The sequence below is a fragment of the Miniopterus schreibersii genome (genome assembly GCF_964146895.1).
Source record: "Miniopterus schreibersii genome assembly, chromosome: 13".
In the NCBI taxonomy this organism is placed as follows: Eukaryota; Metazoa; Chordata; class Mammalia; order Chiroptera; family Miniopteridae; genus Miniopterus; species Miniopterus schreibersii.
Window position 1 is genome coordinate 43,650,619 of NC_138113.1, and position 24,548 is coordinate 43,675,166.

The 24,548-nt window shown below is 36.3% G+C and overlaps 1 protein-coding gene across 2 annotated transcripts in view; it reads right to left on the bottom strand.

Annotated features, from left to right (window-relative positions):
- The window catches only part of LRRTM4 (leucine rich repeat transmembrane neuronal 4), a 609,269-nt gene that overhangs the window by 116,059 nt on the left and 468,662 nt on the right, over nt 1-24,548 (bottom strand). The gene's annotated exons all lie outside the window — the stretch shown is intronic.

Here is a 24,548-nt window from a genome sequence, read left to right on the forward strand (position 1 = left end):
ATTATATATGTATGTACATGTGCATATATTTGTGTATATATTTAGGTTTACACACATATATATCTTTACAAATATGCACACAATGTTTATTAACAATATATGTGCACAAATACACATAGCTATACTAGTTAAAAATAAAACAATTCAACAACCACTTGATTTGTGTATAATAATATTATCTCTTAACAATAAAATGTAATCTTGCACTTTTCACTTCTTTAGAAAATGCACTTATAAAATATTAGAGAATGACATTTTATTCTTAAATTTTCATTTTAATCACTAAGGAAAAATACATGGCAAACAAAGCAATTTTTCTTAAAAGAGTCTGACTGCATAGAACGATCCCAGGTTGATTTTTTCCCATTATAAAATTTCAGCACTTCATTTGCATTTCTATTTTTAACTTATCTCCTTTTTATAGTACTCTGTGATAATTTCCAATTCTATTTATATCAAACTTATGGAAGACAGTAGACTGATTTGCTAAGGATAAAAATACCTCATATTCAAATAAGCTTTATTAAATGGATTACCTATAAGTTCTTTACTAGTGAATCCACTTTCAATTGTTGCTCCGTTTATCCCGAAAGTGTGGTCATAATAAAAACACTGACTTATGGAGTATTTGTGTGACCAGTAAAATTTATAAATCATAGTCACAAATATTATCTCATTTTGATATAGATTCTCAGAGCAGAGACAGACTTCAGTACACATCAAGCTAAAACCATTCATCCTCTGAGCCAATGGGCATAGCCTTGAAAATACAGCCCCCAGAATTGCTCTTCCCTGCAAATCATGGTTTCTGACAAAGGGAAGCAATATTTCTCTACTTTTGCCTTGAACCTTGAGTCTGTCCATTTTCTGTTCATAAATCTCTCATACTCTTTAGGTTGTACAATTAAGACAGCGCTCTGTGCCTTCATTACTCCATCCGAGTGGAATGTAAGAGCCATGGGGTAAACACATTGCAGAACATATATTGGTGGTGTTGAGCCCAATTCTGGTTTTTATACATAATTAAGAAAATGGCAAACTTCCATGCAGACTAGGGAAGGTGGCAACATAACCTTGATTACTTACACTGACAATGGAATTAATCTTCTTTTCTTTTTCTCTTTTCAATAACATATGGGCTCCACTCAGCTGTGGAATATGGTGGAACCTCACTGGGATCACATCTGTCAGGTTTCCAGGGTGAAAAAAAGCACTCAGCAGGCTTGTGAGCTATAGTGTGTGTGTGAATACGGGGACGAAATTAGTGGCGAGTCATTGTCCTTGGAAAAACACTTTGCCTTGTCCCAAACATGTTAAAGATTATTATTTATTACATAGATGAGCCCCACAAAAATATTCTTTATGGGAAAATTTCAAAAAGGAAAATGTATCTAAAATGCCTTACATTGAGTTAGAATTTATTCGCAGCTCACACACACAGTTTAGACTCTTGGTTAAGTTTTTCCCATGGTGTGTCCAAAATATTACTTGAAAAAAATTTAGACAATAAACACCATGGAGTCATAGCTAATAAAAATAAAATAGGGTGAAAAAAGAGTGCATTGTTTTGGATACAAAAATGACAGTTTTCTTCAGACACCGACATATTTTAATTTCAACCTGACTCTGGCCAGGGTGCTGTGAATTATGCTCTGTTTTATGCAAAATAAATAAATTATCAAGCTTGGACAATCCATGCTGCTTATCTCAGGTGAAATTTTTATGAAATGGCAAAGATTAAAAAAATTAACTATGCTATAATTGTCAAAAGTTTATATGGTTCAAAAATTAACAGGGCACAGATCAGTTGTTTAGAGTTTTCCCAGAAGGGAATCACTTTATTTATATTTTCACTTTGTTAATGAAAGTGTCATCTCAGCAAATCTTTAAGAGTGAGACTGATTTTCAAATCCTTTCATTTGGAGTTAGCAAGTGTTTATTGGAAACATTCTGATAGCATTCCCTTAGGGACTTTGATTGCTTTACATGACGTGTTCCTTGTACCAAGAACACCTTATTTAGAAATGCTAGCTATAGATAAAAGATAGAGTTAAGTCATTATATAAAGCAATGTCTCCCCACTAATTGAAATTGTATAAGAAGTGTGAGTTGGCCCTGGCTGGTGTGGCTTGGTTGGAGCATTGTCCTGTGCACCAAAGGGTGGTGAGTTCGTTTCCCAGTTGCACATACCTAGTTTGGGTTTGATCTCCACTTGGCTCAGGGCATATATAGGAGGCAGCTGATGGATGTTTCTCTCTCACATCGATGTTTCTCTCTCCGTCTCCCTTCCTCTCTCTCTAAAATCAATTTAAAAAAGATAAAATGTGGCTTGCACTTTTGTAAAACAGGGAAATTAGAAGACATGTAGTCTGTACTTTTGATTGTTCTGAATTTGGAGAGGAAAATATGTTGAGGAGGGAGCCTGGTGCACTTAATGAAGATTAGGTTAGTTTTCAGAAAGGATTTGACTACAACTCTATGGTCATTGCTTTAATGAGTCTGAAAGAGCCCAAGTTCTCTGAGAATTTTTGATGAGGTGCCAAGTTTTGAGCTAAATTTTTGTTGTTTGTCCAGTGCAAAGCAGGGGTTTCCTGATAATGCAATCAGCCACCTTCCATGCTGCATTTAGAGAAAAGTTAGCTCTCTGAAAAATAAACTCCTGAATGCATAGAGAGAAAAAGAATCCTGTGACATCTTAAACTTCATCCCCATATCTAAAGTAAAAGCAAAAGCCTGTGTAACACCTAATACTTTTATTACTAAGTTTACTGGGTATAAATGAAACTAAAATGAGTCCATTTGAATTTTTTTGTATTTTCTTATGGATTTTATACATTATAGCATTCTCTAGAGAGCTTATAACTTATGACAAAATTGCCAGTCATTAATTTCTGGCATATAGGTATAATATTAGATGTGATGAATGAAAGGAGAAAAAGGGTAATATGGAGTCTCGAATTCTAGATCTTAGTCTGTTAAAGACAGCCATCATAGCTATTTCTCTACCTTTATCCAAGTTTACCTCTAATTAACAGGAGGTAATATACTTTAGCTAAGCCTGTTTTTTAATCACTAGCTGGCCTATGGCCCCCTAAACACTAACCCTCCAGTGACCTGGACTTCACCATATGGAGGAAGAAAGACAAATAAACCACATATCTATGTGCGCTGTATTTTATAATAGCAGATGACAGATACTGTTGAGAGGAAAGACAGAAAATGTGGAAGCTGGCTGGTTTAAGAACTTTAAATTGTCTGGCCATGCTAGGCCTTGTGAAAGTGATATTTGAACAAAGACTTGAAGGAGGGAAGGAATAAACCCTGAAGGTTCCTGGGGAAGGACTTCCCATGTGAGGGAAACCACCGGTGTAAAGCACGTAAGATGAGCTCGTGACTGGAAAGTTGTTGAAGAAACAAGGAAGACAAATTAGGCAGAAGGCAGTAAAGGAAGGAGTAGTGGGACATTATTAAAGCTATAGAGGGAGTACTAAAAATAATGATAAACTTAATTACATATGCATTTACAACTTCTGAACATTAGATAAATTATAAATAAAGTAAGAGGCAAAAGACAAATTGGTGTAATATATTGGGAATGAAGATAAGAAAAGGTAATCCACTAGATAGCAAGATCTATGAAAGCAAGAATTTTTTTTTCTCACTACAGAATCCCCAGAACTTAAAAAAACGCCCTTTGTATGTTTGCATTAAATAGATCTTGAATGTTAATAACTTAATATATGCTAGTAGAAGTGGAAAGGGTGTACTCACATACATTTTTGTGGATATAGTATGTGGGTTTCTTTAAAGTATTCTACAGTTAGAAAGACATATCACAAGTCTCAAAATTCCATGCTATAAAATTTAATTATAATTTCTATTTCCTTAACTTGTTTTATTAATTTCAAAGCAGTAGCCATTTCTAACATCATATTTTATATTTGTTTTGTCATAATGTACCTGTTAGGGCAAGAGTTTTATTTTGTTTTTCCCTATATGCCAAATCATAGGCTAGTTCCTGGTGAGTCACAGCTTTCTATAAATATTTCTTGAATAAGTGAATGAATAATTGTACTTCTAGCAAAAATCCAACTGAACTAAGAAATATAGTCAAAGACTTATGTACAAGGATGTTAAATTCAGTGTAATTTAATATAATAAAAAATTTGGAACACATTAAATTTATAAAATCAAGGTAATGGTTAACACTTGTGGCATATCCCCTTGAGGAAATATCCTATAGGAATTAATCTTCTTTACAAAGAGCATTTAATATTACAGGAAAATGCTCTCAGTATGTTAAACACAAACAACACAATTCTAAATCCTATGACATTCAATTAACATTTGTTGAATTGAATAGTGTATGAGCAGATGTTGATTAGAACTGAATTTTGGAATTGTGAGAGGCCTAAAAATACACCTAATCCAGGTATTTTATAAAATGCCTTTCTTTTTTGTAAATCAGTTCTCTTATTCAAAGTACAGCATAGGAAATATAGTCAATAATATTGTAATAACTACGTACAGTGCCAGGTGAGCACTGGAAATATTTGGAGGAACACTTTGTAAAGTATATGATTGTTTAAGTGCTATGCTATACCCCTGAAACTAATACAAAATAATATTGAACAAAAACTGTAGTTGAAAAAAACTGTTTTAATGAATTTAAGTCAGAGATATACTGAGAAAAATAACATTTTAAATGGAGCCACTGTGATTCAGAGAGGGAAAGGAAGGAGAATGGCGTGGGGAGAACTCCTGAACATCTGTCCTCTCGTCCCATTTTGCTGTCCATGGAAGGCTCAGAGGCAGCCCTTGAGGACTTTTAGGATGCCTCCGAGCATAGTGAAAAAAAAGTGAAAGTTTAATTGAGATCCAGAAGAAGATATGCTGGCCCCAGAATGTCAAGTTACTCTCTGTGGGTGTCCAGATAGAAGATATCTGAGACCAGAAAACAATCCCTTTGATCCTATTTGAGCACTTTTCTACTATTCCAAGTCCTTATTGACTGAGGGTTCCAAAGCCACCAAAATTCACTCATTCCTCTGCATGCTTATAGTGCTTCTGGCAATATAACATAGCTGCTAGGGAGGAGTGGGCACCACATGCATAGAAGAAAGAGGACTCTGTGACATTAAAGAGAGTTATTTTGTGTTACTGTGGTAACAAATTGCCACAAATTTGGCAGTTTAAAAAACGCACAAATTTATTATTTATTTATTTATTTATTTATTTATTTATTTATTTATTTATTTTAACTATATCTTTACTGATTTCAGAGAGAGGGAGAGGCAGAGAGAGAGAGAGAAACATCAATGATGAGAGAGTCATTGATCGGTTGCCTCCTGCACGCCCCCGCCTGGGGATCGAGCCTGAAACCCGGGCATGTGCCCTGACTGGGAATCAAACCATGATCTCCTGGATCCTAGGTCGGTGTTCAACCACTGAGCCACACCGGGCAGGGCCAAATTTATTATCTTCTGTGGTTCAAAAGCCTGACACAAGCCTTCGTGAGCTTAAAATCAAGATGTCAGCAAGGCTGGGTCTCTTTGGGGAGGCTCTAGAATAAATGGCATTTCCCTGCCTTCTCCGGCTTCTGGAGGCTTCTGCACCCCTTGCTCTCCTTGGCCCACAGCGTCCTTCCTCATTATTCAGAGTCAGGAACATCACAGCTCTCCAGTCTTCCACGGTCACAGCTCACTCTCACTTTTTTCTCCTTCCTTCCTCTTCCTCTTATAAAAAACCTTTCAATTATATTGGGCCCATTAAGTTAATCCTAAATAATTTCCTGTATACGATCGATCCCACAACCTGGGCATGTGCCCGACCTGGAGTCCAACCGGCAACCCTTCGGTGTGCAGGACAGCGCCCAACCAATTGAGCCGCACAGGCCAGGGCATAATCTCCTATTCTGAGGCCAGGTGATGAGCGACATTAATCCTCCTTTGCCATGTAGCTTAAATAGTCACAGGTTGGAAGAATCGAGACATAGGCCTCTTTGGGAGACCGTTAGTCTGTCCATCCCAAAGAACAGCTTTGAAAAATTCCCCAATATTTCTGACTTCTTCATACCCAACACATATACACACATGCACAAGCACACACACCCCACAGTCTCTTCTGTAATGCAAGGAATTTTAGATTTCCTTCTAGCCAAGGCACACAGAGAAGCTATAAAAATGTGAATTTAGTCTAAAAGAATGTAATACAGTGAACCCCACTTAACACCTCCACTTAACATACTCATAAAATAGATGATCCATCTCCAAGTCTTTTTTTTAATTAATTAATAAATTTATTTATTCTTTAATTCTCACCTGAGGATATATTTCTATTGATTTTAGAGAAAGAGGGAAGGAGAGAGAGAAACATCGATGCGAGAGAAACATCAATTGGTTGCCTCCCATATGTGCCCTGACTGGGGATCAAATCCTCAACCTAGGTATGTGCCTTGACTGGGAACGGAACCCACAACCTTTGGGTGTAGAGGATGACATTCCAGCCAACTGAGCCACTGGGCCAGGGATTCCCAAGTCTTTTTAAAAACATACTGTTCATCTTCTATAGCACCCTGACCCTTGGGGCTACAGCCAAGTATCCCTGTTCCACCTACCACACTATCAACAGGCCAGCAGTCATTTATATTTCTCTTTTTTAAATCAACCTTTCTTAAAATTAAGTAAATGTCCTTTTAAATAATTAACCAGTTTATCTCTATCCAGTCAGATTTAAGAAATTCCCCACATTAATGCTTTACATGACTTTATTAGCTCACCTCTGTTTAACCAGAGTCTCAGAGAAGAGAGCATGATGCATGTGGATTTTGATGACAGAGCGTACTATGGAAAGTTTAGAATTTGGAGGCAAGGTGGGAGATGATAGCCATGAATGGGGGCTTCATAGGACCAGGAGCTATAATGGGGGGCCTAGGAATACTAGGATACAGTTCCTAGATGAGATTTGGGTCAGTAAGTAAACTTTGCCTGTTTTTGGTTTTACCTGAACTTGTACTCTGTATTGAATTATGTTTTGCACCACCATTTTTTGTTGTTATTGTTAATTCTCACCTGAGCATATTTTTCTCATTGATTTTTTTAGAGGGAGTGAAAGGGTGGAAGGGAGGGAAAGAGAAAGAGAGAGAGACATTGATGTGAGAGAGACACGTCAATTGGTTGCCTTGCAGGAGCCTTGTCGTGGGCCAATATCAAACCTGCAACCCAGGTATGTGCCCTTGATGGGGAATTGAACCTTAGACCCTTTGGTGCTGGGCCAATGCTCTGACCACTTAGCAACACTTGCCAGGGTGCACCGCCATTCATTTTTCACTGAATGCTTATCTGAAATCAAACTGCTCTTTTAAAAATACTCTATTGAGTTATATATCACCTAATCCAAATTAGTAGATTTCCCTGGTGCATTTGAAAGAAGTTTTTCCAAATGTTATGTTCATTGAGTTCCAGGCATTTCTGGGTGTCTCTTAATTAGCTCTATTTCCAAGGACTTAGTGACTTTTTTCTATAATAAACTAATAAATTTGGTGAAGTAAGGTTAATGTAATTTTAAGCTGTCAATCAAATTCCACAGCTTCTCAGCTCATTAATATGTGTTGAACTGTCTCACTTATCTTTCACCCAGATTTCATTAAAATTACAAAAGCTTATTTTTATCTAAGCATAGTAATGCTTGTTGATGATATTGTTGCCTAGAGAAATTAGGTTTCTGAGCAGCAGTCAATAACATGATATTCTTGCAACAGAGATAAATTAAAAGGAGAAACATCCAGAAAACATTTTCATTATACATAAGTGATAGATTTAGTATTTTCCTGGGTTGCAAATATTTATAGATCCAGTTACTGATAAACCTATCATAGAAAGGTTGCATCCAAGAAAGGTGATTTGCTGTTTTTCTTAATTATGTAACTTTTTAAAATTATAACATAAGCCCTAAGTGGATCAATTATTCTATTCCATCCATTCACTAATGGCTCAAATGTTTTAAGATTTAAAGGAATTCCCTTAAATGTTCCAGCAGCAGTGGCCATTCTTCAAATGCAGAAATCCAATTTAATGAAAATGTGAAAGCCAGTAACTCACACATTCAATATCTCATTTAATCTAATTGCTGCAGCAATACTGGGTGACAGGTCTTATCCCCACCTACTTATAAGGAGCTGAAGTTGAGAGAAGTGAAGTTACTTCCCAGGCTGCACAGCATGGTAGTGTCAGGACTCAGACACTGCTCTCCAGTGAAGCCCTCACTATGCAATTGTCCTTGGGGTGGAACAGCATGTGACTTAACCTCATGAGATGTCCCCTGTTGTATGACTGGAATATACTTAGCAGATCTTCCTATCTTCTAAGTAAGCTATATAAGCTAATTGCCTAATGGAATTTTACTGATTTGTTGAGGACAAAGTCTCCTTTGAGAAACAACCTAGGGGAAGATTTAAGAGAGAGAGAGAAGTATTTGCTTATAGGGAAGATGGAAGGGCATATTTTTTTTAAATACTGAAAAAGAAAATAAGCAGAAAATGGCAAACTTGGGTTAATTGGGGATAGTAGAGCATACTACCTTTATTTCAAAAGAGGAAATTAGTTTTTATTTTATACTATAAAATGCCAAGCATTTTTAAAAATTTTATATACTCATGATTAAACAACTGAAAGGTTGTTTTTACAATCCTCATATTACATATGGAAATAACATAAGACTCATGGTTTAAAATGCTAGGCTAAATTCATTACATAAGAACAAATAAAATTGAGATGAACACAATTCTATCTGTTTCTAAGATCCTACACTGTCAACTGCTTAACATTTAGCTTCCTGTCAAACAATATTCCTGTATGAGTTATCAAATAAAAATAAAATAAATTACAATTCTTTCTCAAAATCATAGTGATGCTATTGTTGCTATAATAGAGGCATTAAAATATGTTTGTAACTTTCTGGAATTGTAAATAAAAACATATTCTTAAGGCTCAGAGTGTTAATGATAATAATAATGTGGCTATTGGAAACATTTGATGATGAGATTAATTTACACCTCACTTCAATTAGGTCTTTACACAAGGTTAATGAGTATATGCAGTTTTTATGTATATACAGAACTTATTAAAAATAACTCTATTCTAGAAATAAAGGCAGACTTAAACAGTAGTGTTACCTTTAGCAGATCTGGCTCAAGTAATAATAATTATAATAAAATTGAAGATTTAAATGTTATCCCAAAAAGAGTCTTCAAAGATTTAAAGATCTACTGCATGAAGTAAATTTTAAGTTTCTGGGTTGAATTTACAAAGGGGTGTTTTTTTCAGCCCCATAGTAGACAGGAATTGGCAGATATAAAAGCTATACTACAATGGAATGAACTACCTAATGAAGTTAATGACCTAATCATTGCTAGAAGTTTTAATGGTGGGCTAGGCAGGTGTTTGTCTGGGATGTTGTAGACAGGACTCAGCAGGCAAAGAAAGAATTGACTGGATGTTTAACTCTTCTAAGTCTGATTGCTTATGATTTTATTTCATTAGGGAATATCGATGTGTATATACTTATTTACTTAAAAGTTATATGATGATAATCAGTGCCTCAGTTGCCAAATGTTTTCCATATTTTTACCCTTTTGAATAAAACCAAATGGAAAAAGGAAGTCACAAAATTTCTGTTACATAGCTAGGTAACTTATAAGAAGAATATAGCTTGATTCCTCGAGTAGCCATATATGTTTTTAGAAAATAAAACCTACAACCCAACTGACCACACTAGATTTGATTCAGTTATTGTTGTGTATGGAAGAAAATCATCACAAATAGAATGGACGTGGACCTTCCCAATTCCATGGGGCTTGATGTTGGCTTATGTTTTATAATTGCATGCATCATTACAATGATATTTTAATAATACAAAATAATCTGTGTTCTTTGCTACAAGCTTGAAAAATATAACTGACTCAGCAGTGTTAATGTAAATCTTTGTGAAATTACAGACCACCCTAAGTGCCCTTACAGGACCCATTTTCATATATCAGAGCAGAGAGAATCTACATTGGTGTCTCAGAAGGCTGTTGGCTCAGTGGGGGGAAAAAAGCCATGAAAGTTAGTAAACTCATACTTAAACTCTACCTGCTATTAACAAGTTTTGTGACCCGAGGCAACATCAAATATCATATATGTAGAAGTTGTAGGCCAACTTGGGGTAAATTTCTTCACATAATTCAGAATTTCACCTTTATGTTCCTTTATTCCATTAGTTTTAACCTTTTCTAGAAATTAATTTCAAATAGGCTTGTCACATAAGCCATATGAGTGTGAGACATGAAAGTGTATCCTTAACCAAAAATATAAATAGAAAAGAGCATTTAGAATAAATGAAATTGGCCGAAAAAATGGATGGAATGTGGGAATGAAAATATAGAGGAACAAAGGAATCTGAATTCATCTATGTCATCATTCCTGATGGCCTAGTTAACAGCTATTTCCTTAATAACAGCCCACATCACATAATAAAGGCTAAAACCACCACATTCTCAATTAGCTTCAGTTGCAGTTAGGACCTGTGACCCTGTGACCTGGTTCTGACCAAAGAAAATTAAGTTGTCTTCAAGGGAAATTCTGGAAAAGATTTCCTTTTGTGGTAAGAAGAGACATGAGTGAGAATGATGTTCTCATTACCTCGCTCTTTTGACACTAATTCAGCCGAGTGTCCCCAAAACCACACTCAGGCTCGATCATTAGCTAGAAGGACTGAGAGGACTCAGAAAGCTGTTGGCTCAGCACTGCAGTTTACTACAGCAAAAGAACCAGCAAAGAGAAAAGATGCATAGATGCAAAACCCAGGAGAAACCAGGTACAAGCTTCTAGGTGTACTTTCCTGGTAGAGTCACCTCAACATGCTTAATTCTCGCAACAATAATATGCGGTACACATGCAGAGTGTTGCCAACCCAGGGCAGCACACCAAGACTTAATGTCCAGGTTTATTTGGGGGAGGGAGTGGGAGAGTGTAATTAGTCTCCGAAGCATGCAGCTTCTCTGTGACTGACCTCAGCTTTTCAGACTCTGATCCCCCAGAGCAAAGCAGACATTCACCATAAACAATATTAACATATAAACTATCTGTTCAAACTGGTCCCTCATGGCCCACGTCCCCTGGCATACAAAATAAAACACAAAATATTAAAAATCAGCCAGAATATTCCAAGGGCTCAGAATTCATCTCCTAGAAGCCAGCCAACGGCCGATCCTGAAGGTAAGTCTTTCTTGGGAATCTAGTGTTTGAGCAGCCCTGGGAGGGACTGTCGAGCCCCCTGGATCTTCTAAGTTAAAAGTTTCCCGCACACTTGGAACATGGCTGTGTGCGGACGTGATGTTTGGAGCTGCAGTCTCCATCCTACGACTCTAGCAGAGCAATGAGAGGACTGTGGAAGTTGATAAGAGCCCTGACATGTTTGAACTTGTGATTTACCAACTTTGAACCACCTTCCTGTGCATGCCTTATTACTGAAATATATTGTTAAACTCTGTTTTAATGCTATGTTATTTGACTCTTCCCTTTGGTTCTGATAAATGGATTTTAACTGACTCATCATCTAATGCAAACCATGGCATATAAATGAAGTTTGAAGGTTAAAAAAATATACATTCTGATAGAATTGGGTCTTAGAGTGAATGTTGATACAACAGAAAGTCTGTCTTGTCTTTTTCTGGTCCTCTGTCCATTGCTAAGTAGACGCAATGACTACAATATCCTCATTGCTACAATTCTAAGAAATTCTCATAATCTTTTACTCATTTATATTTTCTTAAAATGTTATTTGTCTTTCAGTAACCTAGCCCAGTGTTTTGCACAATGAACTCTCAGTAAATATATTGACTGTTCAGTCTGAATTTCAATCAGATATTTTTCCAATGAGATTTTGTCTCTTTTAAAAGAACAATTGAGGATCCTTTTTGACAATAATAGCAATCACTTTGCAAGAGATATTTATGATGTTATAATCTTGAGGAAATGGTTAAGTCGCAGCCATGCCACATTTTCTTATGATCTTCCTCTTCCTTTTCTATAGAAATAAACCTACTTTTTCCCAAAAAGAATATGCTTTGATGTAACCCCTGCTAGTTCAGATAAGCTGCTTTTCTTCCCAGTGTTTTAGAAGTCCCATCCACAATACTTGGAGTTCTTCAGCAGAGTTTTAGGCTATGGAAACGCCTTTTATAAACTCCAGGCTTGAATGCTCAGTTTTGAATAAAGGTTCAGCTTCCTATAGAGTTCTGGGTTTGCATTTGTGTGAAAGAATGGCACTGAGGTTTTAGCAATTTGTCTGAGAACCTGAAGAAGACTTCATTTTCCTACCTGTCACTCTAGGTGATAGGTAAGCCCTAATGACATTCAAAAGTTGTCAGTTTGATTTATTTGTAATTTGAGAGACTTGGCTGGTAGTTATTTGGAGATGGTTTATTGGTTTAGAGGTGTTTCTTGTGTGCCTAAATATAGAGTGATGCAAAGGCAACAAATACAATATGGTATATAAAATGAAGCACCTAGCACAGCCTCTAGCCCATGATAGATTCTCAACAAATGGTCTTCGCCATTCACTTCATTTGCTGAAATACTATTATTCTAGGCCCTACCTCTACCATTTTTTGATTAATGTATATATTTGAAACATTTTTTCTAGTGTCTCTCTCTGTTTTTCCAATTTAATTAAAGTTTGTTTTTCTTTCACTTTAGATTTTACAGAAAAGCTGCAAAAATAGTACAGAGTTCTCATCTACTCTTTACCCTATTTCCCTTATTTTTAACTTGTTATATTTTGACATTTGTCAAAACTAGGAAGCCACCCTTGGTATATAACTATTAACTCAATTTTATACTTTATTTAGATTTTCACTAATTTTCACCTAAAGTCCTTTTTCTCTTCCAGGATCTTACCCAAGGTATTGCTTTAAATTCTGTCATGTCTCCTTAGCTATGACAGTTTCTCAGACTTTGCTTATTTTTCATGACCTAACAGTTTTGACGAACACTGGTCAGGTATTTTGTATAATGTTGCTCAGTTTGGATTTGTCTGATCTTTTCATATGGTTAGATTTACAGAGCCATGGGTTTCTAGTAGGAAGACCAGACAGGCCCAGTTGCCTTGTCATGCCATCTTATCAAGTGTACATGCTATTAAGATGACTTATCTCTGGTGACATTAACCTTGATCACCTGGCAAAAGTAAGGTTTGAAGACCTCTCCACTGTAGTTATTACCCCTACCCCTGTTCATGCTCTATTCTGTAAAAGCAAGTCTTTAAGCACTGTCTATACTGAAGAGTTGGGGAATTAAGCTCCATCTCCTAGAACAGGTAATATGTAGATAAATGATTTGGAATTCTTCTGGGGAGATTTGTCTCTTTCTCCCATTTATTTATCTGTTTGATCTTTTCTTTATATCATGGAGACTCATGGACTTCTTTTATACTATAGGTTATATTAATTTTTTTGGTACTCAAATTGTTCCAGCTCTGGCACTTGGCTTCACTCCATGTTGGCTCCTAGGTCCCTTTGGCACATCCCTATTGTTTTGGCTTTGAGCACTTACTTACTTTCTGGCACAAGATGCTCCAGGCTCATCTTGTTTATTCATGTCCCAGCCCTAGAATCAGACATTTTTCTAAGAAGACCTGGGTACTTTTATTGAGAATGACATTACAAACTAAGATCTGGCTGCTGGGTGAGTTCTCATTGCAACTGGGCTAATTTCTAGTTTTGTGATGCAAAATTTCACACATATACATAAGAAGAAAGATTACTGACTCTCTCAAGTCTTTCATTCAGTTATCAACATAGACACCTTTTGTTTGATCTAACCCTCTATCCGCTTTTCCCACACGCTCCCTCTGCCCCAATGTAATTGTATCTAGAGTCTCTAGAAAATTAAAAGAAAAAAAAAATTAAGGTTTTTTAGCATAATGAAAGACAATTGATTCCATAATAACATCAAAACTCCAGTTAAAATTCAAATTTTCTTGATTATCTCCTTTTTTTTAAATATATTTTTACTGATTTCAGAGAAAGGAAGGGAAAGGGAGAGAGAGAGAAACATCAATGGGATCAAGCCCACAACCCAGGCATGTGCCCCTGACCAGGAATTGAACTGTGGCCTCCTGGTTCATAGGTTGGTGCTCAGCCACTGAACCACGCCAGCCAGGCAATTATTTCTTATTTTTAAAATTAATTTGTTCCCCTCTTAAGCTGATTAAATTTTTGAAAGTCCAGGAATTTTATAGTAACCTTAGTTATGAGTGGGCAGAAGATTACACTGCCGGTCAGTTGTTTAAACTGTATCCAAACAAGTTTACCTCTTTAGTGACTATCAAACAAAATTTGTAATTACTGGATCAACACATTAGCAGGAATTATGTGTATCCCTAATTGTACTTGTTTCTTTTTGAGAGCAAGGGAATAAAGTTTATAGTATAATTCTATGACTAGTATAACATTGGTGCCTAGAATTATTTAGGAAAGACAGAGATGAAGAGACCTGGCTTAGCTCAATAGAAAACAAGCCCACAAGGGCTTTTGTCCGGACCTAACAGTTTCAACACTCAGCACTACTCCTGAGTATAGTGGGGACTACAGAAAAACATATGTCAAATGAATGAATCGTAAATGCTCTTACCAGGACTGTACTTTGTCATATATTATCTAAGATTATCTCTGGCATTATTTTTTGTTTGTATTTATATACTGCACATATATTCATTCCTGTACTGTTATCATTCAATGGTATTGTCTTTTAGATGTATTTCTTGCAAATGGCATTTAGTTATTTATTTTTGAACCAGCTTGGGAGTCACTGACTTCCATTAAAATATTTTTAAGCAAAACTGACCTTCATTTCAATAACTGATAAAAGTCGTCTTATTTTTGTGTTTACTCTTACATTATTTAGCTACTGCATTTATATTCTTTTCCTTGTTTTTTTCTAATTAGATGACATTTTTCTTCTCAACCCCACTCATACCCCATGTATTCTAGAAAGCTTTTCCAGTGTGTTTATTAAATTATAGTTTGTTGACACTTCCTTTAGTCAAATCACATTGCACTAGAATTCTCATCAAAATTCTCAAATGTGTCTTGTTTTGATGCTATTTCTTTACTGTATTTAACAAAGGCTAATAAGAATATTCTTTTTTATGTATCTTTAGTTATTTCAGTGGTGATTTGGGTGCTAGCTTGAATTAAGTGTTTGGTCTTTAATCGTTATATTCAAAGAAGAATGTCTTCTTACTGTCTTTCTCACATTCTTGAAGTAGTTACACTAGATGAGCGACACACAAAGCATTTAATATTCTTGTTCCACATATGTGAACCATTTTGACACAGTTTGTTTTGACACTTTGCCTATTTTTATTTAGGTTTCTGATCACGCTTCTGTGGAGGAAACATGGTTGGGGAGGTATGCTGAAATTTCTTAAATATAGTGGATCTTTGATTACCTGGGCAATATTTACAAATACCTCAAATGTCAAATAGAGATAAACCTATTCATGTCTTTCTGAAAGGCTCTGTTATGGGTTCTCATTTACTTTCAGAAACTCACTTGTCTCAAAGAAGTTTTAAAACAGGGAAAATTCACATAATAAAGATCATCACGGTAATATTTAAATTGGAACTCAGGTATCTAGACTGCACCATTCTGCCTTTACAATACATTTTCCTGAACTCTACATGATTATGTGCATAAACCATATATATTCATCAGTTTCTCTTTCTCTTTGGCTCATAGGACCACAACCCAGTGAGGACTTGATAGATTGAACTAAAGCCCATGTGTGTATCTATCCCAAATTCCGAAGTCTATTTCAATTTTATTCAATTTAAAAGGTATTATAAAATTTCCACTATATGCCAACATCCTTTTAAGTATTAAAAGCAATAGGAAGATAAATCTGTGCAGTTAATTCTGCTATAATGCTTACTTTAAAAACTCACATTAGTCCCAACACAACTGATCTATTAAGGCACAATTTGAGCATAATACGGATTTCGCATTTGCTTATGCATGATTTCATCTGTGAGAAACACTAGCTGAATGCACAAAACTAAAGCTAAAACCCAGCTAAACTGAGCTACCATGTAGGAATTCACTAAACACACATATACACACACCTCAAATATCTACCTCAATTGGTCCACATCTTGTGTTAAAACTGTCCATCCAATTTCACATAGCCCTCCTTCCACCACTCCACAATAACTCACAAGCTGCAGCTGTTCTGTCTTAGGCAGAACTCAAAGGTAACCTTCAGTGATTCACACTCTTGTGCTTGCCCATGTTTTGGGTGGGAGAAACTTGTCCTTTGCTTCTAATCAGTGAAACACAGCAGAGGTGATGGGTTATCTCTTCCATCACTATGAAACATTCCATAGGAAAGATGAAGGAAATTTACAGTCATAATTAAGTTCTCTCATCAGTTAACTTTCATTTAATCGAAAGGTAGATTATTCTGGATGAACTTCAATCATGTGAGACCTTTAATAGTAGCACTCTTCAAAAGAGAGGCAGAGATGGAAAAAGTTAGAGATGTTCTCCTACTGCCTGGAGAGAAGCAAACAGCCATGACGTGAGCTGCCTGTGGAGGGGTTGGCCCTAGGAGGTGAAGGCTCTACTCCTACAACCCCAAAATCTATTCTAACAACCTGAAAGAGCTTAGAAGAGGGCCAGAGCTTTAACAATGATTGCAGCTTCAGTTGACCCTTTGATTTAATCCTGTGAGACCCTGAGCCCAGGTACAGCTAAGCTATGACTAGACTCCTGGCTTATAGACCTGCAAGGTTAAAAAAAAAAAAAAAGTGCTGTTTCAAGGCAGTAAGTTTGCGGTGCAAGCAATAGAATATATATAGTTTATGATGCCCCCATTCACAAACAAACTTCAGGCCCTTTTAAGGTAAAGTGCCATTTTTTGAAGCTATATGCATGTATTTCTTCCCCATTTACTATGTATAAAAGTGTGCCGCTGTTTTTATGAGGTTCCTATGTTTTCTTAAATGTGTCACTAACAAAGTTCTTGAGTGTTGTGACCCAATCCATTTTTCTCGGGTCCTGTGTTTTTTATGGTGCAATTTTACACAGCACAGCAATTTTTAGGACTACATATGCCATGTTATATTAAAGCTGGCTGTACTCACAGTCTATTCAGAAAGAAACGTTTTCACAAGTATTTATAGTACAAGCATCTTATACAGATTAAAGCATTTTTCTAATAGTATTCAATGTAGTTGTCATATTTATCCTCAAACTACCTTTAATAAATAGTTTCTGAGGCCTTTAGCGATAAAAGCAAGTTATTACAAAATTGTTCATTCCAACCTCTAACCATATAAACAACACAAGGTAAATCTGAGATTTCATTTGGGAAGTATACCTCCAAGTGAATTTGTTCTAAGTTCTACTTTTCATAAATTGATGAATCTAATTGTTTCCTTCTTTAGGGTTCTCCATTCAATGAGTATTTAGAGAAGTGAAAAATGAAATGTACTTAAGAGTATTTTTATAAAAGATTAACCAAGATCTTTAAAAAAATCATTTAAATATATGTAAAATAAAATTATAATAAATAATCTTACAAAGAAAAACTATTTAGACAAGACTACTGCCTATCTGCAATAGTACTAATTCATTCTATATTAGATCCAATAAATATACATAACACATGCATTCTCTTGTTCAGTTATTCTAATGAAAACCCATTACTATCAATTATTAAAGAGTAAATTGATAAAGTAAAAGGGAATTGAGTTACAGTTGACATTTTTATGAATTGCTATAACTACAATGATAAAGGTGCTTAATCAAGAAAAAAGAAATTACCTCTCAACTGTATCCACATACTATTCTTATCTTAAAATGTCCCCAAACCTTCATCAAAATAGCTCATGTACACATGAAACTTCCTCCTAGTTTCACTAATATCAAAACAAAGGCATAAAAAATGTGTCAAAATGATGAATGGAAACATAAGGTATTACATCTGCTTAATTTATTTCTGCATTAAAAGCACAAATTAGAAACTATTTATGGTGTTTTTATTTATGATATTTGCATTTGTGGTTATCAGCTATTTGCAGTACTTGCATTTTGTATGTCTGTAGCGGATCTCTAGAGGGGCCTTTGTCAGTGGCTACCTTATACTTTTCCTGGGAGCTCTGCCTTTGTTTTACCTGCCTGACCGCCTGAGGCACTGCCATATTTATGTACACAGTTGATGTGTTTTAGGATGTGAACCTGTCCCAAATTGAGCCAATCAGATTATTTCCCTAGAATTTTATAATGAAGGGATTAAGAAATCAGGGAAATTCTCTCCAATATAAAAATTAGAAGATATAAAACTTTGTTCTTCTTGATAGCTATAATTCCTACAGGTCAAGCATGAGAGATAATGAAGCAATTGCAGGAGATAAACAGGGCGAAAGATAAAATGGAAAAGACTACATGGCAGAGCTGAATTCCTGGAGCTACCACTTTTGCCAAGACTTGGTTTTCTCAAAGGCACGTATTCAAGAGTCTCATTTCTCTGTTTTCCTCCACTAATTTACTTGGGTTTCCGTCATTTGTGACCAATAGAATCCTAATTAATACACTGCTAGGGAGGTAACAAATAGATGAACATATGCTAGTCCTCGTTTGTACATTATGCTTTCACATTGAAAAATTCAATCTAGCCCGGCCGGGCGTGGCTCAGCGGTTGAGCGTCGACCTAGGATCCAGGTGATCGGGGTTCGATTCCCGGTCAGGGCACATGCCCGGGTTGCGGGCTCGATCAATGACTCTCTCATCATTGATGTTTCTGTCTCTCCCTCTCCTTTCCTCTCTCTGAAATCAATAAAGATGTATTAAAATAAATAAATAATAAATAAATAATAAATAAATAAATAAATAAATAAATATTCAGTCTAATGTCTTGGTGCTTTTGTCTAGAATCAAGAATTTTTGCTGCTCTTTCAAAGCACCGATTTATCTCTGTTGGGTTCTCAACAATTGAGACAGGAAATAGGCTTCGCAGATAAAAGGGAGTAATTTTCCTCTAATTCAAGTAAAAAGACACATCTTTTCATATGCTTTATTACTTCTGAGGTCTTTTTTTTTTAAATATTTTCTTTAAAGAGAGAGGGAGGAAGAGAGAGAGAAACATTGATTTATTGTTCCACGTATTTATGCTTTCATTGGTTGATTCTTATATGTGCCCTGACCAGGGATAAAACCCACAACCTTGTGGTATCTGGACAGTATTCTAGCCAAATGAGCTACCGACCCAGCCAGGTCTACTTCTGACATCTTGTTCTTGAAAAACAATGACACTGAAATGATTCAAACAAGGTGACTAAAACACTTACCCTAATTGCCTTTCTAAATTTTGTACTCCTGGAAGGCAGAGAATGTGCTTTTCCAATTTTATGTGGCTTTACATCAGACATATAGTAGTCACATAATAGATGTTCGTTAAATCCAATAGAAGGACGGGAGCCATGTGGATGTGGAAATTTGGGTTGGTGACAAAAGTCACACTTTAGAATCACACCACATATCTGAGGCTTAAAGCCCTTTAAAATATTGATAAAATAAAAATTCAGCGTTAATTGGAATTTTCTATTTTGACTGTCAGCTTTCTCATTTGAAACACTGAAAGTGGCATCGTGTATAATTTACTGAATAACAGCAAAAGCCATTCTGAGGTATTATGACTACATTTAAACAAATACAGGCCTGGAGGCCGAGATGTAAAGACTTTCAATGCTGTGGCTTTAGAATCAGATTCTGCAGTGTGCCCATGGGTCGGACCTCTGTCCATGGAGGAGCTTTGAGAATTTTTGATGATGCAGAACCATCAATGGTGAAAGATCAAAGACTGGAACATTGAGGGCAATATACAGGTTCATGCATTTTAAAGGCAGCTGTGCTTTAAATAATTTCAAGGCATAGGATGGAGCTTCTCATGCTGGTGAGCTAGGTAGTCCAGGAAGCCAATTTACCTTCCCTTCAGATAAACAGGAAAATAAAACTATAGCCAAGAACATTACCTTAGTCCCAATATTTTCAAGCTAACCAAGTGACCTTTAATCAGTTCAGGGAATAAAACTGCTTGTCAAGATTGCTATTTAATTTGTAATAATTTCCCTTCCCCATTTCACTCAAAGCCAGGGAAAAAATTAAGCAAGGACTATCATAGAACAAAAATACGGTGCTGTCATATTTAATATAAAATCATATCAAATATATTTCCTGCGATTGGCTCTATGTTAGAATGTATAATTTTACAAAAACTTTAGAAAGTTTTAGTGATTTGAATGCGTTTTTTTTGTGAGGCGTTTCACTGAAAATGCAGACAGGTGATTAAATTATAGGTCTAAGTTATTGATGAAGAAAACTTCCTTGGGATACCACTGACTACACATTTTAACCTGAAGCTCAAGACTATAAGCTCAACCTCTTAGAAGCAGCTCTGAGTGCTTTAAGAAAAACAAACAAACAAACACCAAAAAAACAAATTAGGCCATAGAGTTAAGGGTCAGAGATATCAATGAAAGGAAGAAAGAGGTTGTGTTTGTTCTGTTTTTTCTCTGTGAAATGCTTATTTCTTAAGTCTTCCCCTTCCCTTTCTTGCAGTTCCTCCCCCCAGAGATGTCCTGAAGCCTCCTCAGGCCAGGAAGAGCAGCAGAGCATTTACTAAACACTTGCATAGTCAGCAAAATAGGCCCTCAGGCCACATCCAGCCTGTCCTACTGCACATCTAGCCATGCCCACTTTTTTTGAATTGTCTATGGCTGCTTTCATGCTGCAGTGGCAAAGCTGAGTGATTGCAACAGAGGCCTTCTAGCCCACAAACCTGGATTTGCATTTCCTATCTGGACATTTGCAGAGAATATTTGTCAACCCACCAGATTTGGGTTCAGCTGAAAGAAGTATAAACTGAGAATTTTAGGCCTGCTCTGCTCTAGTTTTTGTTTTGTTCTACTTTGGTTTGTCCTTTGAGACTTCCTTTGCCATTAGGGTGAGAGAGTCTAAATGTCCTTGTACAGACAAGGAAAACTGAGAGCAGGCACGCTTCTAGTCTTGACTTTTAGTCAAACATCCCAAGTGAGGTCTTAGGCTACACAGGCAGTCTAGCATAATTCACCAGGGCGCAGACACAGGGGATTAAGACAAAACCCTTCTTACGTTGTAATAAAGTGAACATGTAGCTGGCATTCCCTCCATGTAAACCCCTCATGGACCTAGTGCAGGTCAGGATTCAGGTCCAGCCATATGCTCTTGCATCAGTGATCCAACAAAACCCGCTGCTTCAAAGTGCAAATCAAATGGACCTCACGTATCCTATCTTTCTAGCTTGCTTTCAATATTAAATATATATATATACATATTTCAATGTTTTTTGGAGTAAAGGTCTAAAGATATTTTATCTGCAATTGGAGGTTGTTGCTGCTTTTTAAAATTTGACTTAAAGCCTATTATCTTAGAATGGAATCTGATTTAAATTGGAGAACTATCAATGGGATTTGCTTGCTGGCTTGTTGTTGTTTTTCCCATTTCTTATCTCTGCAGAGAGACTGGAGATCAGTGCTGTTTTGACTTCAAGCTCTGTGTACTAATGGTGTAATTTCTAACAGCCTATCCACAGCAAACCCATAAAATTTGTCTTAATGGGATTTTTGCCTTGAGCACCATCTGTAATTAGGTAGGGGGTTACCGCTGCAACTCCATTACTGTGATTTCTAGGTGAGTCTCTTGGGGTCCCTTTGGCCTCTGGGCTTCCAAGCTTTACAGCCTTCACTGAGCATTAGGCAAGCCTCTGCTGGTGCTCAGCCAGGCAAGCACGCATATGTACACACAGACACACAGACACACACACACACACAACACAGTATGGTTAATATCTATCAGCAGTTTCTTAATTAGTAAATGTGTCCGTGCTGAAAGTTTTGTTCTTATTTTATTATGATTTTCTTTCTTTCTGAACATATTGGCTCTTTTGATGTAAGTACAATCCAATGTAGAGGCACAGAAGCAACCACAGATGCCACACCAGAAGTGTGCTGTTGACACCATCTGCTTTCTACAATTCTCTCTTGGTCATTGATTTCTCTGGGAGATTTTCTTCAAAATAGTTAGACAGTCTTACGGCATGTTGTGTGACATATGGAGCGCTTTTTCACTAGTGACTTCGGTATGCTGTAGTGGAGAGAGCAAGGGATGTGAAACCAGAGGGCAGGATTTGGAAGTCTGGATCGCTTTCCTCACTGGACAGTCATTTTCCTTCCTGTCCTTAGTCTCCTAGACTGTAAAATAGCAGTCAGTGTTGTATAGCTACTTAAGAGGTGTTAAGATGTATCAATGAGAACACATTAAAATTTCTCAAAAAATTATGACATATGGGAACATAAATCAGTTTCATTTTTCTTACTGGGAGTCAAATCACTTCTAAAATACGAAAGAAAACTTTTCACCTCAGGCCTGGTGATATTTATACTATTTCATCAGTATTGCTTGAAGCTCATAGATCCTGTTTGCTTTTTGAGGTATCAGACTTTTGTTTGAAGAATCTGTGCAAATTTGTTTTAAGGGAGTATCTTACCTACCTATGTAAGCCAAAGGCTACAGAAGTACAGAAGAAAATCAATGAGAAAGTGAGAGAAAGAGAGAGGGAGAGAGAGAATAGAAAAAGTTCCTTTGAAAATAGAAAATTAAATTAAAAATGTACTGAACTTCTTTATCAATTAAAATAGGATAGGGGAAACCATATTCTCCCTCTCCCTACAATTCCTTGCCTTTTCTTATACTGCTCTTCTTGATATTCACCACAATGTCCTCTTTGGCTCATAAGTACAGAACAGGTGCCCAGTGGTGCGCGTAACTTGCGTGTCTCCCAGCTGCTCTGCCTGTCCTCAGAGTTAGAAGGACAATTCTGCCCTGCCCTCAAAGCTGGAAGGAAAATTCTGCCCTGTCCTAGGAGCTGGAATGAAAAAACCCAATTGTTTGGCAGGTATATATGTTCTAAAAAGATCCACCTTCCCCTGCAGATATCACAGGGCTTGATTGGAAGAAGAAAAGTACAAAAACCCCATTTAGCTCTCAGGTCTAATGTACTTCCTTCAGTCTGGAATGATCAGACATAAAGCTGATATTTTGATACTTATCTTGCTTTTTTGTTAGTTTTCAAATGATTCAGAACCATTAAGTGAGGGAATTATGATTCGTTAGCATGCTTCAAATGCTAACAAATAATTTTAATATCAAGGTAGTTTCCATTAGGTTGAGAGGCAGAAGGATGGGCAGAGCAGAGAGGCTAATAAATAAAACATTAATGACCTAAGACTCAAAACTGTGTCTCCACAAGATATTTGGCCCCAGTTACTTAAACTTGGGAATTGACCACAACAATCACAGTGACAACTGTGCTGTCCCCTTTTCTCCCTTTTCCAAAGTGAATTTTACTGTGTTTGTCCTGGGCCTCTTTGATACTGTACATTGAATGAGGCAGAAACAGCTGTCTTGAGAATTGGACATCATATCCAGATGTTACCTCATTCTGAGTGGTCGGACTTTGAACTAAAAACATGAGTTAACAGCAACCTTGAAGTTATTTTCTGAGGTTTGGGGACAAATATGTTCATGTATGATAAAAAAGGGTTCCTATCATTATTTGAATGGTCAAAGCGATAAATGTTGAATAATGGGTGTTGTCTCCCATCAATAGCTCGTATTTCCTTCTTTTCCTGAGTAACAGAATCTCAAACTTGTATCTGGCCACATAGCCACCCTATAATAGAAATAAACCCATTTTCCTCAAAGTTAAGTTTGACCACTGACTAAATCGTGGCAAAGAAATGTTAGTGAAAATAATGCACGCAAGCCATATCCTTAAAGAGAGGAAGGGCACATGCTTGTATTCAGTCTGTACTCTGGACCTCAGTTGTCCCCTTTCTGAATAAAAAGACATTTCTTAAATTATTATCAAAGTTCAGTTCCATGTCTAAAAAGCCTAACACTCTGATAATCCTCTAAAATCTGCATGGGACAGATAGAGCCAGTATTTGCCATTGGCAAATTTTAAAACAGATTATGCTTGTTTTTAAGTCCAAAGGCATCCTTCTCCTGGCTTTATTCTTCTGTGAAATGTGACTTCCCCTATCAGAGGAAAGCTGTATATTATATTTCTGGAAGTGGTGGTGGTGAAGGAAGCAAACTAATTCATACTGTGTTAGTGACTCACATGCTTACACATACACATAAACATACTATATACATCATTAACACATAGCTATTCTTTCTATATACATATACATATATATGTGTTTGTTTATATACATTAAAAGAGGAAAATGCTTTCCTTAAATAAATTTCAGTTGATAGAACTTCACACATTTTGTTGAAGTCTATATAGAAAAATAATTAGAGATACATGCATACTCTTTAACTTTTCAAATCTTAATTTTGGGGCACAGACCTTAGCCAATAAGACAAATAACATTAAATGCAAGAATAAGTCAACTTATA